Genomic DNA, 19,278 nt, shown 5'->3' with positions numbered 1-19,278 from the left:
AAAAAAAAAAAAAAGACAAAAAATAAGAGAAAGGGCAAAGGGAATAGATCAGGCCCTCTGAAGAAGGAAGGACTCACACAGGCTCCCAAGTGGCCTGCCGCAGTCCCGTGGCAGGAGTTCCTGCCCTCCAGGGGACAGTGGGGACAGTGGGTGATGTCTGGGAATATCTGTGGCTGTGGGGGGGGGGGGTGCTCCTGGCATGGAGTGGGTTGGTGGAGGCCAGGGACATTGCTCAGCTCCCTGCAGTGCCCAGGACGGCCCCATGCCAGGGAAGGATCCAACCTCAATGTCTACAGCGCCCAGGGGAGACCCCGGGTCAGGGCAGGGATCACAGCAGAACCCCCGATGACTGTCCTTTATTTTTTTTTTTGAGATGGAGTTTTACCCTGTCGCCCAGGCTGCAGTGCAGTGGCACGATCTCGGCTCACTGCAACCTCTGCCTCCCGGGTTCATGTGATTTTCCTGCCTCAGCCTCCCGAGTAGCTGGGATTACAGGCGCCCGCCACCAGGCCTGGCTAATTTTTGTATTTTTAGTAGAGACAGGGTTTCACCACATTGGCCAGGCTGGTCTCAAACTCCTGACCTCAGGTGATCCACCCTCCTCGGCCTCCCACAGTGCTGGGATTACAGGTGTGAGCCACCGCGCCCGGCCTGTCCTCCGTGTCCTTCATACTGAACCAGTCAGGAGCCCATGCTGTTGCTTCTTGAATTCTCCTGGAACCACCCAGGACCTCAACAGGGCAGATGATCACGGGATGCAGAGTCTTTTGGGGGTCCGTGGAATCCCCCAAGATCTCATCTGGGGGTGACTCTGCCCTGCATGGAGCACTGGGTGATGTCTGGGACATCTGTGGCTGTCATGACTTGGGGGTGCTCCTGGCAGGGCGTGGGTGGAGGCCAGGGATGCTGCTCAGCACCCTGCAGTGTCCCAGACGGCCCCGCTCCAGGGAACGATCCAGCCCCACGTGTCAGCAGTGTCCAGGCCAGAGAAACCTGCTTAGTAGGACCCGGCGAGGGGGTCGGTGCTGATGGGGGTGGCAGGGGCAGGGGTTCAAGAGTCCTGGGCAGCTGCAGTCCCAGCCAGGCGTTTGTGAGCAGTTCATTAAGCCGCGCCCTGTTTCCGTCATAACTCATGGCATTGCTGTCTGTTTTGCAGAGCCAGGCAGCCGCAGAGAAGCCAAGGCAGATTCCAGAGTTTTCAAAAAATGCCTACTTAGTGATAAGAAGGAAAGGACCATCCATGCATATCACACCGCAGGGGAATCTCCAGGGCCTAGGATGTGTAGCATGGTTCTGTTTGTGTAATGTGTTCAAGAGGACTTTTTATTTTATTTTATTTTATTTTATTTATTTTTATTTTTATTTTTTTTTGAGATGGAGTCTCGCTCTGTCACCCAGGCTGGAGTGCAGTGGCCGGATCTCAGCTCACTGCAAGCTCCGCCTCCTGGGTTTACGCCATTCTCCTGCCTCAGCCTCCCGAGTAGCTGGGACTACAGGCGCCCGCCACCTTGCCCGGCTAGTTTTTTGTATTTTTTAGTAGAGACGGGGTTTCACCGTGTTAGCCAGGATGGTCTCGATCTCCTGACCTCGTGATCCGCCTGTCTCGGCCTCCCAAAGTGCTGGGATTACAGGCTTGAGCCACCGCGCCCGGCCAAGAGGACTTTTTATAGACAGAGTCTTGCTCTGTCGCCCAGGCTGGAGTGCAGTGGCGCGATCTCAGCTCACTGCAACCTCCGCTTCTCTCCTCCAGTGCTACTCCCACTTCGGCCTCCTGAGTAGCTGGGGTTACAGGTGCACGTGCCACCATGCCTGGCTAATCGTTGTATTTTTGGTAGAGATGGGGTTTTACCATGTTGGCCAGGCTGGTCTCAAACTCCCGGCCTCAAGTGATCTGCCTGTCTCGGCCTCCCAAAGTTCTGGGATTACAGGCATGAGCCACCATGGCTGGTCCAGGGACAAAATTTTAGAAATGGAGAACAGATTAACGGTTGCCAGGGGTCAGGAAGGGGCAGGGGCTGGGAGGGAGATAGGTCTCTGTATAAAAGGGCAACACAGCCAGGCACGGTGGCTCTTGCCTGTAATCCCAGCACTTTGGGAGGCTGAGATGGGAGGATCACTTGAGTCCAGGAGTTTGAGGCCAGCCTAGGCAACATAGCAAGATCCCCTCACTACAAAAAATTAAAAAATTAGCTGGGCATAGGTGGCACACTCCTGTGGTCCCAGCTACTTGGGAGGCTGAGGTGGGAGGATCTCTTGAGCCTGGGAGGTTGAGGCCAGCCTGGGCAACTTAGTGAGACCCCATCTCTGAATGAATACGTAAATAAAAGGGCAACATGAATGATCCCTGTTAGTGCCTCAACTACGGTGATGAATCCACAAGCCTATACGGGTGATAAACGCACAGAGAGCCTGACACACTCACACACCGGCAGCACAGTACTACACACTACGGAACTGAGGGAGGCTGGTGGCTGTGTGACTGTCAACCTCACACACACACACCAGCCGGTACAATACTGAATACTGCGGAAACTGAGCGAGGCTGGTGGCTGTGTGACTGTCTAGCTGTGATCCTGCCCATAGCTTTACCAAATGTTACCACCGGGGACGGCCGGGGAATGACACACAGAATTCCTGTACATTCTTTGTTAGCACTGGATGTAACTCCACGGCGATCTCAATAAAAGGATCCATTAAAAAAAAAAATCCCTTTGACACCACCCAGCCTCCTTGGTTTCCAGCAGACGTCCCGCCCCCACTTTTTGGGGGCAGAGAAGGCCCAATCCGTCTGCTCTGGAGGCAGGGCCCACGTGTGGCCGCTCAGAAGGCTCTGATTCCAGAGAGCTTCAAAGCAGCCACAAAACATCCAACTCAGGGAAAACCGCCCTTGGTTGGGCTTAAAAATACCTACATTACTCAGTGCTAAAAATACGTGCACACAGAGAACAAATGGGCTGGCCCCACCTCCTGTTTTCCTTGGAAGGCCAGGGGGTCCTATTTAGCATCCACAGTCAGGAGTGTCTACCCAGACCATGGGCCCCTGCTGCCCTGGGCAGCCACCCCCACAATTTCCATGTGAGCATCAGGCCCTGAGCCTTGCTGGCTTTTCTGTTTTGGGCGAAATTCCCTGGGAGATGCTCCTTTTGGGCTGGGTAATAACTCAGGCCTGCCAAAAAGGCCAGAGAGGGCTGCGCTGTGTGTGTGTGTGTGTGCGCGCACGCGTGCGCATGTGTGTCTATTTGTATGCATGTCAATTATGTGCATGTGACTGTACATGTATGTGTGGGTGTGTGTGCATTCACGTGGTGTGCATGTCAGTGTACACATGTGCATGAATGTGCGTGCACCTATGAATGTATGTGTACTTTGCGTGTGCATGTGTGTGCACATGTGTATGCTGGCATGCATGAGTGTGCATATATGCGTGTGTGTGCACACATATCTGCATGTGTGTGTATGTACATGCGTATGCATGGATGTGCATCAGCATGCATATGAGTTTGCATCAATGCATGTGTGTACATGAATATGTGTGTACATGAGCATCTGTGTCTGAGTGCATGTACATATCTACATATGTGTGTGTGCACATGCCTGCATGTGTGTGCATAGGTGGATTTGCATACGTGCATGTGTGTGGGCATGCATGTCAGTGTGCACGCGTGTATGTGAACGTGTGTGGACATGTCACTGCATGTGTGTGCACACACGTGTGTGGGCATGCATGTCACTGTGTGCAAGCGTGTGTGGGCATGTCACTGCATATGCGTGTGCATGCACGTGTGTGAGAGTGTATGTCACTATGGGTGTGTGCACGTATGTGGGCATGTGTATATGTCACTGTAGGTGTGTGGATATCTGCGTGGTTGTGTACATGCGTGTCTGCATGTGTACATGCGTGCGTGTGTGTGTGCACGGGCGTGCATGTGTATGCTCGTGCTGAGATGCCGAGACTCAGACACAGATTGCATCACCCATGCAGTCGCCTCCCCAAGTCCCCGTCTTGGTGGTGTCACCAGCCGGCACTGACTCAGGAGCAGCCATGCCCCCAGCTGAGGACTAAGCCAACAGCAGCAGAACTGGCCAGGCGCTGAGTCAGCCAGGAACGCCCCTCCCAGCTGCCTCCCTGCAGAGGCGCACGGGTGCCCGGCACCCCGACCTTAATGTGCTTGCCGCCCGGGAAAGCTGTGGGAGGGGCGGGAGCAGGCAGCTCCGGGGGCAGGGCCAGGTGGTCAAAGCTGCACACAGTCCCCGCAGTCCCCGCGCCACCGTCCTCAGGGTGGGCTCTGCCTCGGTGCACAGGCCCCTTCAGGCAGGCAAGGTTCCAGGCGAGGCTCTCCAAAAATAAAACTTAAGAGGGACGCTGCCCGGCCCGGGCCGGCCTCCAAGCAAAAGGCTCATAGCCACACCCCAGTCTAAGCCTGCCTGGTGCAGAAAAATCCCACTCGCGCCTGAAAGTCAAGAAGGATGAGGGTACCCCCCCACCCCAGGGCATAGTGGACATCTGTGGTCGCTCGAGGAAGGGTGACCAGCCCCGAAACAGAGAGCAGACCTGAGCTGACTAGACACGAGGCTCCAGTACACACAAGGGCTCAACAAAACCGCAGGAGAGGAGCTGGCAGCACCGGCCGGGAGGGAGGTGGGAGCACAGGAGCCTCCCGGGGAGCCGCCGCCCTCTAAACCCTTGCTTGGGCAGTTACCCCGGGGGAAGAAAATGAAAAGAAATAAAAAGCTACATATAGAAAGGCATTTATAATTGTGTTACATGTAAGAGTGAAAAGTTAGAATGCAAGTGCTCCATTTCCTTTTTTTTTTTTTTTTTGAGACGGAGTCTCGCTCTGTTGCCCAGGCTGGAGTGTAGTGGCAGGATCTCGGCTCACTGCAACCTCTGCCTCCCGGGTTCAAGCAATTCTCCTGCCTCAACCTCCTGAGTGGCTGGGATTACAGGTGCCTGCCACCACGTCCATTTAATTTTTGTATTTTTAATAGAGACATGGTTTCACCACGTTGGCCAGGCTGGTCTTGAACTCCTGATCTCAGGTGATCCACCCACCTCGACCTCCCAAAGTGCTGGGATTATAGGCGTGAGCCACTGCGCCCGGTCTACTATTAGTTTATAATATAAACTTATGCTATATTATAATACAGTATAATATTATACATTTATTACATATTTGTATATTTTGTTATATATTATGTTTATTCATATATTTATATGTATACTCTATATGTCATTTATCACACATTTATTACATACTTGAAGATTCATTCACGATATATTCATATCAGTTTTGTATTACCAATATATAGTTTTATTAGTATTTAGTATTTGTATTATACACTTATTGCATACATATTTGTATCTTTATTCATCATTTATATAATTTATGCATTATTAATTATATAGTTTGATTTCTATTTTGACATTTACGTTGTTTGCTATTGATTTTGTATTTATAATATATTTAGATTGCTATTTTATATCTGTATTTATGTATTCATTATATAGTTATATCATCTGTTATAGGTTTATTGAATATCGTTTATCTTAACTTTTTTTTTGAGAGGGAGTCTTGCTCTGTCGCCCAGGCTGGAGTGCAGTGGTGCAATCTCAGCTCACTGCAACCTCCGCCTCCTGGGTTCAGGCGATTATCCTGCCTCAGCCTCCTGAGTAGCTGGGACTACAGGCGTGCGTCACCACGCCTGGCTAATTTTTGCATTTTTAATAGAGATGGGGTTTCACCATGTTGGTCAGGCTGGTCTCAAACTCCTGACCTAGTGATCCACCCGCCTCGGCCTCCCAAAGTGCTGGGATTACAGGTGTGAGCCACTGCTCCTGGCCCTCTCTTTTTTATTTTGAAATCATTAAGGACTCAGGCAGTTGCAAACATAGTCCAGGGAGCCCCGTGCACCCTCTCGTGGTCCCCTCCAGGGCAATGTCATCTGTGACTATGAGATAGTATCAGAACCGGGATGCTGAGGTCAGCCCAATGCTGTGTCTCAGACGGCACCAGCGCCCCCCAACCCCACCCCTCATCTGGGGGTGCAGAGGGAGTTTTGGTATCTCGCATCCCTCCAGGAAGGTGGCCTGGGTCCCTCTCTGGGGGCATCGCCCCTCTGGAGCTGTGCCCCTACCTGCGGGCCTGTCCTCACTGGGTGGAGGAGAGGAGGTGTGGTCTAAATGTTTGCTGAGCAGATGGCGGGGCAGACAAAGACCCAAAACTGCGACAAAATTGACAGTGTTATCAGTAAAGAGAGACACAGCCGAGGGCCTCAGTCTGCAAAGCTGGCTGAACTCCAAAGTTCATAAAACCCTAAAGCGACCTAATCTAAACTTGGAAGTTTAACTCACTCCAGTACAGGCCCTCTCCCTCTGGCCGGATCCTTCTCTGGGGTGGGGCCGTCCTGGGCACTGCAGGGTGCTGGGCAGCATCCCTGGTCTCCACCCACTCCATGCCAGGCACACCTTCCCCCCACCCCACAGTCACAACAAGCACAAATGTCCCCAGACTTGGACAGGTGTCCCCTGGGGGAAAAATTTAGGCCTTTATGGAACTCCCTTATCAGGAGAAATCCTGTAGCTCAGAGTGGTTCCCTTAGGCAAAATGCAAAGAGTTTGAACCCAGCTGACTGAAGGCCCCAAGAAATAAACGCTACTGAATGAAAATATGCTGGGCGTGGTGGCTCACGCCTGTAATCCCAGAACTGGGGAGGTTGAGGCCGGGTGGGTCATTTGAGGTCAGGAGTTCAAGAACAGCCCGGCCAACATGGTGAAACCCCGTGTCTGCTAAAAATACAAAAAAATGAGCCAGGCATGGTCGTGCACGCCTGTAATTCTAGCTACTCAGGAGGCTGAGGGCAGGAGAATCGCTTGGACCCAGGAGGCGGAGGTTGCAGTGAGCCAAGATCGTGCCACTGCACTCCAGCCTGGGTGACAGACTGAGACCCTGTCTAAAAAAAAAAAAAAAAAAAGGAAACACAGGAGTGTTTCCAAAAGGACTTTTATTAGCATCCCAGAACGCTTTGTGACTAGGCGATGCCCCACGGGGCCGGAGCCTTCCCCCACATGTGAGCCCCATGGCATTTGAAGGGAGTGAGACCACAGCTCCCACAGAAGAGGTAACTCTGGAAGGCCAGAAATCTGCCCTGGTTCTACCAAGCTGTGTGGCCTTGGGAAAGTTGCCTTCCCTCTCTGAGCCCCAGTGACCTCTGTTGAAATGCTCAGAGGGACACTCTCATCTCTGCACCAGCCCTGGCCCCCAGGTTCCTGTGCCAGGAAATGGGGGTTCCAGAGTCTGGCAGGCAAGAAGACGACCCTCTTCTAGGGACCTGTGGCAACTGCCAAATATAAACACAGCTGCTGGAAAGACAAGGTGGCTGGAACATCCTGCACCCAGCAAATGTGGACAGGCCGGTTTGCCCGGAGCTCTTGAGAAATCTCACTCCCCGTGGACTTGCACCCTGTCACCACTCCCCTGACCTGCCCCGAGGCTGGGGTGCAGTAGGGAATTGCAACAGCCCCACCGGCCCTGGAGAGACCTGGGCAGAGCTGGAAGCTGATCATATTAAAAATCAGCGTGGATCGGATTCAGGATAGAGCCTCAAACTGGGTGTCCTGAAACTACCCATTTTTGTGTTGTTGGATTTTTTGTTTGTTTGTTTTTGGAGATGAAGTCTCACTCTGTTGCCCAGGCTGGCGTGCAGTGGCACGATCTCAGCTCACTGCAACCTCCGCCTCCCGGGTTCAGGAAATTCTCCTGCCTCAGCCTCCTGAGTAGCTGGGATTACAGGCATGCACCACCACGCCTGGCTAATTTTTGTATTTTTAGTGGAGACGGGGGTTTCGCCATGTTGGCCAGGCTGGTCTCGAACTCCTGACCTCAGGTGATACGCCCACCTTGGCCTCCCAAAGTGCTAGGATGACAGGCATGAGCCACCGCACCCGGCCCATTTTTGTGTTGTTGAACTTAAAGCATGAGCTTGGGCAAATCCCTTCTTCTTTTGAGCCATAGGGTAAAGGTGAGAGGAGAGTCTTGTATGCTCCGTGATTAGTTCCAGAAGTCCAGGGTGATCCAGTCATGCTTGCATCACTTCCGTGTCATTTATGGACTCGATGAGAGACAAAAGGGCCTCTGGGGACTGTGAGTTGCATAAGCCTCTGCTGAACTGACAGAACATTCAGGTTTCAGGGAGAGGTGAGGTCATTGCCAGGGATCTTATTCAAGGGATAAAGGCTGACACCTGTTCCTGAAGAGGGACCACATGGTGCACGCCTGGAAGTGGAAAACCCGGGCTCGCATTCTGGCTCTGCTTCTGGTGTTTGGGTCATGGCTTCCTCAACTGGAAAATAAGAGGGCTCCTCTCAAGGCTGAGGATGGGTCTCCATTTGTCATCCTGTGGCTCTAAGATCAAGAGGATCTAGACCTCCTTCTAAACGACTTGGACTTTGGGCTAAAATCTCTATGGGTAGATTTTGGCTTGCACAATGGTGGATTAGCTGCTAAGGACAAACCCACTCTCTTGCTGAGGTCAACTAGAAAAGCTGGACAGGGCTGGGCGCGGTGGCTCACGCCTGTGATCCTAGCACTGCGGGAGGCTGAGGCGGGTGGATCACTTGAGGTCGGGAGTTTGAGACCAGCCTGGCCAACATGGTGAAACCCTGTCTCTGCTAAAAATACAAAAATTAGCTGGGCGTGGCGGCGCGTGCCTGTAGTCCTGGCTACTTGGGAGGGTGAGGCACAAGAATCGCTTAAACCTGGGAGGCAGAGGTTGCAGTGAGCTGAGATTGCACCACTGCACTCCAGCCTGGGGGACAGAGCGAGACCCCGTCTCATAAAAGGAAAAAAAGCTGGACAGGGCCAGGTGTGGTGGCTCATGCCTACAATCCCAGCACTTTGGGAGGCCAAGGTAGGAGGATCACCTGAGGTCGGGAGTTTGAGACCAGCCTGGCCAACATGGTGTAACCCTGTCTCTATTAATATACAAAAATTAGCTGGGCATGGTGGCACGTGCCTGTAGTCCCAGCTACTCGGGAGGCCGAGGCACAAGAATTGCTTAAACCCGGGAGATAGAGGTTGCAGTGAGCTGAGATTGCGCCACTGCACTCCAGCCTGGGTGACAGATCAAGACCGTGTCTCAAAAAGGAAAGAAAAGCTCAACAGAATGTCAAAGCGTCTGCTCAAGGGCCTGCAGGCTTATTAAGATAATGGAGAATTTCCAGCCAGGATTTAGGGGAGGATCGAAGGACAGCCTGGGTTTGGGGTCACTTTTTCTGGGGTGGGGAGAGTTTGCTGAGAGGCCGAGTGATACTTCTATCAGCTTCACAAGGCCAAGGGTACAGAAATTGAGGTCCAGGGTCTCCTGAGGAGAGAAGCCTTGGTAAATTCCCCCTTGGGGTGAATTGGGACAACTTAATGTTGCACTGTAAGAGGAACGATCACAGCTGGATGTGGTGGCTCACGCCTGGAATCCCAGCATTTGGGAGGCTGAGGCAGGCGGATCACCTGAGGTCAGGAGTTTGAGACCAGCCTGGCCAACATGGTGAAACCCCGTCTCTACTAAAATACAAAAATTAGCTGGGCGTGATGGCGGGTGCTTGTAATCCCAGCTAGTCAGGAGGCTGAGGCGAGAGAATCGCTGGAATCCGGGAGACAGTGGTTGCAGTGAGCCAAGACTGTGCCACTGCACTCCAGCCTTGGCAGCTGAATGAGACTCTGTCTCAAAAATAAGTAAGTAAATAAATAAATAAATAAGAGTAATCATCAGGAAGCAGATGGGTCCTTAGAGCAACTGTAGCTGAGTTTGAATAATCTCAATCCCTGATACTGGATTAGGGTGATTCTAGATTGCTCGTGGCCCCAAATGTCTGGAAGAAGTAAACATAAATCCTCTCCGGAGGAAAACAATATCATCCCAGGCCTCAGATTATTTCTACATACAGATCCGCAACGCAATGTCTGGCATGGAAGCAAAAATAACTAGACATACGAGGAGCCAGGACCACCTAAACAAAAATCAGCAGAAATAACCAGCACTACAAACAGACCCACAGGGTTTCCATACACTGGGAATTGACAGATACTTAATTTTTGTGTTAATTATGTTCAAGGAAATAAAAAGATGAGATTGGAGGCCGGGCGCAGTGGCTCAAGCCTGTAATCCCAGCACTTTGGGAGGCCGAGACAGGTGGATCACGAGGTCAGGAGATCGAGACCATCCTGGCTAACATGGTGAAACCCCGTCTCTACTAAAAAAATACAAAAAACTAGCCGGGCGAGGTGGCGGGCGCCTGTGGTCCCAGCTACTCAGGAGGCTGAGGTGGGAGAATGGCGTGAACCCGGGAGGCGGAGGTTGCAGTGAGCTGAGATCCGGCCACTGCACTCCAGCCTGGGCGACAGAGTGAGACTCCGTCTCAAAAAAAAAAAAAAAAAAAAAAAGATGAGATTGGATTTTTAGCAGCAAATTGGAACGATAGGGAAAAAAAGGAGCCACTGGATATGGAGAAAATGACAATATCTGAAAAGTAAGAGCTCAATGGAAGAAATCAAAATTAGTGAACCGGAAGACAGAACAGAGAAAAATATCCAGAAAGAAGCAAGAAGACACAAAGGGAAAGAAACTACAGAAGAAAGAGCAAAAGACACAGAAGATGCAGTGAAGTACAATGTACATGTTATTGGAACACCAGAAGGAGGAGAGAGAGAATGAAGCAGGAACAATCTTTGAAGAGATAATGACCAGCAACTTTCTAAAACTGATAAAAAGACCTCAAGCCACAGATTTCAGAATCCCAGGAATCCACAGATTCCTAGAACCTCAGGCAAAATAAATGTCCTAAAAAGTGGCAGAGAAATGGCCAATAAGCACATGAAATGGTACCTAATGATTAGTCATCAGGGAAATATGAATTAAAGCCATAAAGAGAGACTGCCTTTCAACCACTAGAGTGGCAAAAATTAAAAAGACTGACAACACTAAATATTTGGGAGGATGTAGAAGAACTGGATTCATCATCCATTACTGACGGGAATGTGAAATAGTACAACCACCATGGAAAATGGTTTAGCAGTTTCTTATAAGGCTGAACACATACCTCACCTGTGACCCAGCAATTCCACTCCTAGTGGTTTACTCAAGACAAATAAAAACATGTCTCCGTAAAAGGACTTGTACAAGATGTTCATAAGCTTTGACTCATGACGGCAAAACCTGGAAACAACCCAAATGCCTTTCAACGGGGGAATCAACAAGCCATGGCATTTCACACAATGAAATACGACTACACAATCAAAAAGAATAAACTACTGAGAGATCGAGCAACGTGTATGATTTTCAAAAATATTTTGTCAAGCAACAGAAGCTGGATATTAGAGGTGCATATTATATAATTCCATTTATATAAAGTTCAAGAATAGGCCGGGCGCAGTGGCTCATGTCTGTAATCCCGGCACTTTGGGAGGCCGAGGTGGCCAGATCACGAGGTCAGGAGACTGAGACGATCCTGGCTAACACGGTGAAACCCCGTCTCTACTAAAAATACAAAAAATTAGCTGGGCGCGGTGGCGGGCACCCGTCGTCCCACCGACTTGGGAGGCTGAGGCAGGAGAATGGCGTGAACCTGGGAGGTGGGGCTTGCAATGAGCCGAGATTGCGCCATTGCACTCCAGCCTGGGTGACAGAGTGAGATTCTGTCTCAAAAATAAAAATAAAAAAAAAAGAGGCCAGGCGCAGTGGCTCAAGTCTGTAATCCCAGCACTTTGGGAGGCCGAGATGGGCAGATCACGAGGTCAGGAGATTGAGACCATCCTGGCTAACACGATGAAACCCCGTCTCTACTAAAAAAAATACAAAAAACTAGCCGGGTGAGGTGGCGGGCGCCTGTAGTCCCAGCTACTCGGGAGGCTGAGGCAGGAGAATGGCATGAACCCAAGAGGCGGAGCTTGCAGTGAGCCAAGATCTGGCCACTGCACTCCAGCCTGGGCGACAGAGCGAGACTCCATCTCAAAAAAAAAAAAAAAAAAAAAAAAAAGAAAGAAAAGAAAAAAAGAAATAAATAAAGTTCAAGAATAGACAAAACTATGGTGATAGAAATGAAAACCGAGGTACAGAGGTTGCTGCCTCTGGCCAGGGTGTTGGCTAGAAAGGGCCATGAAAAAACTTCTAGGGTGATGGAAATGTTCTGTATGTTGGTTGAGCTGTTGGCATACACAGGTGTACACATTTGCTAAAATCCACCAAACTGTATCTTTAAGATCTGCTCATCTTACTGCATTTGAATTGTACTTTGACAAAATCAGTTAATTACAAACAAAAATCAACAAACAAAAGTTGCCAGAGGAAAAAAACAGCAACAATTAGGTGGACCCAGTGAAAATATCCTTCAAGAATTAGGGGAAAATAAGGGCATTTTCAGATAAACAAAACCAGACTTCTCACCAACAGACTTGCCTTTTAAAAGGCAAAACTAGAGAAAGATAATCCCTGATGAAAGGTAGAAAATGCAGGAAGGGGTGAAAAACAACAAGAATGTTGCAGACAGGAAAGAACTTGATAAAATAATTCTAAAGTTCCAGTGGAAAGATCAACAGGAAGTGAAAACCTCTGTAAAAAACTTGGAACACACATGGATCATAACAGCCTTCAGCTCAGTCCTCACCTCCAACCATCCCACAACAGAAGATGTTCTATGCTTCTGCCTTCACATTTTTATTATATGATTGTTATTATATTATTTTGGTCATTGGATTCCAGTGATAGGAGTTATAAATATTACTTCAGGAGTTTACTAGTGATACATTAATTGGATTTTGCAATTCTACATGCACACAAAATGAAGTCAGCATCTGAATATATATATACACACACACATCCCCCATCCCCTGTGACTGGTGCAACGTCAGAGTGATAAGACTCAATGCCAGCTGCCCCTAGAGACTTTTCTTCAGTCCAGCCAGCCCCTCCCTGGACGTCCACTTCAGCAGCGCTCTGCAACCTCAGGCAGATCCCTGTGTGCTTTACCAATGGCGTCCGCTCCACCCCCCACTCCCTCCCAACAGCTACAGTGTGCTTCCGAAAATGCAGTTGAATCTGTTTCTCCCCTGCTCAGAAACCACCAGCAGCTTCTAATTCCTTACAAAATCAAGTGCAAAAATCAAGGCTTATTGTTCAATTCCCACCCCCAAGAATTCTTCCCCCAGCTCCAATCCTGTCAAAGAACTGCCTTCTCTGATGCATGGCTCCAGGATCATCTCCTTTTTCACCCTGTGGCCTCATGAGCTCAGCATTTTCCAGATTCAGAAACCCTGTAGGGGGTCACGAGGGAGATGGCTGTCCCTGAAACTAAGACCCAGAGAAGGTAGATGGCTCGCCCAGAAGACACTTATTATAAGAAATTGGCTCACATAATTATGGAGGCTGAGAAGTCATAAGATGTACAATTGGCAAGTTAGAGAGACACGAGAACTGACAGTTTCTGTCTGAAAGCCAGCAGGCTTGAGGTCCAAGAGCAGATGTTTCAACTGGAGTCCAAAGGCTGGAAAAACCTATCTGCCAGCTTGAAGGCTGCCAGGCGGGAGCAATTTTCTCTTCCTCGGCATTTTTGTTCTATTGAGGGCTTTAACTGATTAGATGAGGCCCCCACATTGGGGAGGGGGAGCAATAGGCTTTACATAGCCAATGGTTCATTTCATCCAGAAACATTCTCACAGACACACCCGGAATAACATTTCAACAGATATCTGGGCACCCCGTGGACCAGTCAAGTTAACACATAAAATTAACAGTTATAACAACCTTGGAGTCAATCATTCAGCCCACCACATCATTCTTTCACGGCACTCGGTTTCTTTTCTTCTAGTACTTATAATGTGATATTTCAGTTGTCCCCTACTGGACCGTAAGCCTCATGAGGCCAAAGATCTGGGGTCTGGGCGCAGTGGCTCATGCTGGTAGTCCCAGTACTTTGGGAGGCTGAGGCAGGAGGATTGCTTGAGCCCAGGAGTTTGAGACCAGCCTGGGCAACATGGCAAAACCTTGATTCTACAAAAACAAAAACAAAAACAAAACAAAACTAGTTGGGTGTGGTGGTGCACACCTGTAGTCCCAGCTACTCATAAGGCTGAGATGGGAGAATCGCTTGAGCCCAGGAAGTGGAGGTTGCAGTGAGCCGAGATCATGCCACTGCACTCCAGTCTGGGCAACAGCGTAAGACCCTGTCTCAAAAAAAAAAAAAAAAAAAAGAAAGAAAAAGAAAAAGAAAAAAGAAGAGAAAGTCTGAGTTGTTCTCCCCAGAACCTGGTATATATAAATGCTCAAGAGACATTTGCTTGGGGCCTGAAGTGGGAGCTATGCCTGTCTTTGCAGATGTCCTTAACCCTGGAAGATCCCTTTCCCCTGTGACACGCTCTTTCTTTAGGATGTGAGCCTCAAATGTTATTTCTTTTTGGAAGACTTTTTAATGGCTTTTAGCGCCAGGTGACCTTGACTCAGAATTCCTGGAACACGGTACACTCGGAAATTCACCTGGGCTGTTTGTTGCCGACTAAATATTTGTGTCCTCCTCTGACCTCACTGAGTTCATATGTGGAAATCCTGGGTCAGGTGTGGTGGCCCATGCCTGGAATTCCAGTGCTTCGAGAGGCCAAGGTGGGAGGATCACTTGCGCCCAGGAGTTTGAGACCAGCCTGAGCAACAGAGTGAAACCTCGCCTGTACGAAAATAAGAAAATTGGCCGGGCACGGTGGCTCAAGCCTGTAATCCCAGCACTTTGGGAGGCCGAGATGGGTGGATCACGAGGTCAGGAGATCGAGACCATCCTGGCTAACACGGTGAAACCCCGTCTCTACCAAAAAAAATACAAAAAGCTAGCTGGGCGAGGTGACGGGCGCCTGTAGTCCCAGCTACTCGGGAGGCTGAGGCAGGAGAATGGCGTAAACCCGGGAGGCGGAGCTTGCAGTGAGCTGAGATCCGGCCACTGCACTCCAGCCTGGGCGACAGAGCGTCAGCCCCAAAAAAAAAAAAAAAAAAAAAAAAAAAGAAAATAAGAAAATTAGCTGGGTGTAGTGGGGTGTGCCTTTAGTCTCAGCTACTTGGGTGGCTGAGGCAGGAGGATTGCTTGAGCCCAGGAGTTGGAGGCTACGGTGAGTTATGACCACACCACTACACTTCAGCCTGGGCAACAGAGTGAGACATATCTCAAAAAGAAAAGAAGGTTGGGCGCGGTGGCTCATGCGTTTAATCCCAGCACTTTGGGAGGCCGAGGTGGACAGATCACGAGTTCAAGAGTTTGAGACCAGCCTGGCCAACACGGTGAAACCCCGTCTCTACTAAAAATACAAAAACATGAGCTGGGCGCAGTGGCGGGCACCTGTAATCCCAGCTACTCAGGAGGCTGAGGCAGGAGAATGGCTTGAACCCAGGAGGCAGCGGTTGCAGTGAGCCGAGATCACACCATCGCGCTCCAGCCTGGGCAACAGGAGAGAAACTCCTTCTCAAAAAAAAAAAAAAAAAAAGAAAGAGAAGAAAATAGCCTCAGCTTGCTGTTTTTGAAACCGAAGCCACATGTTTTTTTCCTAATCGGAACTAAAGTGAAAGATTAAAACAATCGATGTTTTGTTTGTCTTGGAGCAAGAAATATAAGATCTGTGTTTCTGGCTTGCAGACAAGAGCACCGCAGCCCTGAAGCATGTGTGGGTCGTGCATGTGACAGAACACAGGAGGCCTGTGGCGAGGTCCTGACAGGGAGGACTTTCTCGGGCTGGAGACCTGGTTCTGAGCACGTCCCCTGGACTTCCCTGAGCCTCAGCTTTCTCGGCTGTAAAATTCAGAACTAGAGAGTGGTTTCCCCTGTGCTCCATGACACCTTAGGGGTTCTGTGTGGAGGCTGAGCCACCTGGGGTCTCAGGAGGGGCTCTCTTGGCCTTGGGGTGCAGTCTGTGCTTCCTGGTCAGACTCCATTTGTGTATGTGTATATTTTATTATACAGATCATAAAAGATGTATGCATACACATTTTTTAGAGACAGGTTCTCACTCTGTTGCCCAGGCTGGAGTGCAGTGGTGCAGTCATAGCTCACTGTAGCCTCCAACTCCCTGGGCTCAAGTGATCCTCCTGCCTGGGCCTCCTGAGTAGCTGGGACTACAGGTGCATGCCACTAGGCCTGGCTAGTTTTTAATTTTTTTGTAGAGATGAAGTCTCTATAGCTATGTTGCCCAGGCTGGCCTCAAACTCCTGGCCACAAGTGATCCTCCTGTCTCAGCCTCCCAAATCACTGGGGCTGCAAGCGTGAGCCATGGCTCCTGGCCTATAATAAACTAAATATGGTATAGAATATAGAATAGCTTCATAATATATAAATGTAATCAACATATAATACACTGAGCATGCTCAAAGTGTACAGTTCTGATGGGGCAGGAAGCTAGAGGCAGGAAATTGGCCCTAGAGTGGGCGCTGCGGTGTTAGGTGGGGACAGTGACTGCGGGGCTGATGAGAAATTATGAAAGGTCTTGAGGGAAGCGACGCCGAATTTCAAAAGAATATAATGAATGCACTTTGGGAGGCCAAGGCAGGTGGATCACCTGAGGTCGGGAGTTCCAGACCAGCTTGGCCAACACGGTGAAACCCCGTCTCTACTAAAAATACAAACATCAGCCGGGCATGGTTGAGCGCGCCTGCAGTCCCAGTTACTTGGGAGGCTGAGGTGGGAGAATTGCTTGAACCTGGAAGGCGGAGGCTGCAGTGAGCTACGATTGCGCCACTGCCCTCCAGCCTGGACGACAGAGCAAGACTCTGTCTCAAACAAAACAAAACAAAAACACAATGAATGGAGAGGAGAAAAGCTGCAGTGGCTGTGGAGGCCCTGATGCTATGGATGGTAAACTGGTATCTTCTGATGATGATGACTTTCTTGTAAAAACAGAACATGCATGAACATCAGGAACAAGGAAAGCCATGCTGGGTGGCCCAGGTCAGTGTGCTGAGAATGAAACCAATCAGGTCAGTTTCAGAAAGATCTCTCCATGTACGCTATCCAAAGCATGCGTCAGGCCGTGAGCAGTGGGGGCGACTCATGCCTGTCATCCTACCACTTTGGGAAGCCAAGGCAGGAGGAGCGTTTGAGGCCAGGAGTTTGAGACCAGCCTGGGCAACACATTAAGACCCCCGTCTCTACCAAAAAAAAAAAAAAAAAAATTAGCCTGGCATGGTGGTGCACACCTGTAGTCCCACCTACTGGGGAGGCGGAGGCAGAAAGACTGCTTGAGCCCAGGAGTTGGAAGCGCAAGTGAGCTATGATTGCACCACTGCACCCCAGCCTGGGCAACAGAGCAAGACCCTGTCTCTGAAAAAACACAAGAGAAAGGCATGCATGTATTTTACCTACAAGGTTCACTATAACAGCTCCACTAAGATTCCTAAATTCCTCATTGCACTGGAAGTGCTGATGGCTTCAGACTTCCTAGATATATCTCTATCTTTATCTATCTATCTATCTATTTCTATTTTTATTTTTATTTATTTTTTTAAGACGGAGTCTCGCTCTGTCGGCCATGCTAGAGTGCAGTGGCGTGATCTCACCTCACTGCAAGCTCCGCCTCCCAGGTTCACGCCATTCTCCTGCTTCAGCCTCCGGAGTAGGTGGGACTGCAGGGGCCCGCCACCACACCCGGCTAATTTTTTGTATTTTTAATAGAGACGGGGTTTCACTGTGTTAGCCAGGATGGTCTCGATCTCCTGACCTTGTGATCCGCCCGCCTCGGCCTCCCAAAGTGCTGGGATTACAGGCGTGAGCCACCGCACCTGGCCTATTTTTTTTTTGAGATGGAGTCTTGCTCTGTCTCCCAGGCTGGAGTGCAATGGTGCGATCTCAGCTCACTGCTACCTGCGCTTCCCGGGTTCAAGTGATTCTCCTGCCTCAGCCTCCCTAGTAGCTGGGATTACAGGCACCCGCCACCACGCCCGGCTAACTTTTGTATTTTTAGTACAGATGGGGTTTCACCATATTGGCCAGGCTGGTCTCGAGCTCCTGACCTCAGGTGATCCACCTGCCTCAGCCTCCCAAAGTGCTGGGATTACAGGCGTGAGCCACGGCACCCAGCCCTAGATTGTTAAATAAAGTAAATTATAATAAACTGTTAACTAATTTCAGTATTTAATACTTGTAGTTGAGTTAGTAACTTTTTCATATATTGTATGTTCCTGTGTACAAATGAACCATAAACTGCATTGCAAAGCACATTATCTTCTGTTTTTTTTTTTTTTTGCTTGGCAATCAGAATTGAAATTTGTTTGTGATGACAATAAATTAAGGATATTTTCACAAACTGAGAAATAAACATATATACCAATTTTCTTTTGGATGCAGTTTCCCTCGTCACCCAGGCTGGAGTGCAGTGGCATGACCTCGGCTCACCGCAAACTTTGCCTCCCGGTTCAAGGGATTCTCCCGTCTCAGTCTCCTGAGTAGCTAGGATTACAGGCACTCGCCACCATGCCTGGCTAATTTTTGTATTTTTAGTAGAGATGGGGTTTTACCATGTTGGCCAGGCTGGCCTCGAACTCCTAAACTCAGGTGATCTGCCCGCCTCAGCCTCCCAAAGTGCTGGGATTACAGGCGGGAGCTACCGCGCCTGGCCATAAGCTCAACTTTAGATGCATACGATATCCAAAGGGGAATGGACACCCACTCCACAGTGGATCCCTGAATGGAGCTCTGGGCTGGAGGCTGGTTGCCGTCCCTCCCCCAGCTGCCCTGCCACATTTGCCAAAGGGTTTAGGGAGAACAACCTAGAGGGCTTGCCCATCCAGTGGCCTAAAGCTCTGTATTCTAAATACACACCATCCCAGGAACTCACACCTCTGCTTTCTCTCCTTTCCTTTCCTCTCCTTTCCCTTCCCTTCCCTTCCCTTCCTTTCCTTTCCTTCCTTCCTTCCTCTCTCCCTCTCTTTCTGTTTCTTTCTTTCTTTCCCTTCCTTCCTTCCTTCCTTTCTCTTTCTCTCTCTTTCTTTCTTCTCTCTTTCTTTCCTTCCTTTCTCAATCTCTCTTTCTTTTTTTTTTTTTTTTTTGAGACGGAGTCTCGCTCTGTCACCCAGGCTGGAGTGCAGTGGCACAATCTCGGCTCACTGCAAGCTCCGCCTCCCGGGTTCCCGCCATTCTCCTGCCTCAGCCTCCCGAGTAGCTGGGACTACAGGCGCCCGCCACCGCGCCCAGCTAATTTTTTGTATTTTTAGTAGAGACGGGGTTTCCCTGTGGTCTCGATCTCCTGACCTCGTGATCCGCCCGCC

The 19,278-nt window shown here is 49.8% G+C and overlaps 1 pseudogene; it reads left to right on the top strand.

Annotated features, from left to right (window-relative positions):
* The first annotated feature begins 16,815 nt into the window (after nt 1-16,815).
* LOC111520654 lies at nt 16,816-17,452 on the top strand (annotated as a pseudogene).
* Nucleotides 17,453-19,278: the final 1,826 nt, after the last annotated feature.

Source organism: Piliocolobus tephrosceles, chromosome 21, assembly GCF_002776525.5.
Source record: "Piliocolobus tephrosceles isolate RC106 chromosome 21, ASM277652v3, whole genome shotgun sequence".
Lineage (NCBI taxonomy): Eukaryota > Metazoa > Chordata > Mammalia > Primates > Cercopithecidae > Piliocolobus > Piliocolobus tephrosceles.
The sequence above is the reverse complement of the archived record's forward strand: the minus strand, read 5'-3'. Positions and strand labels throughout refer to the sequence as shown.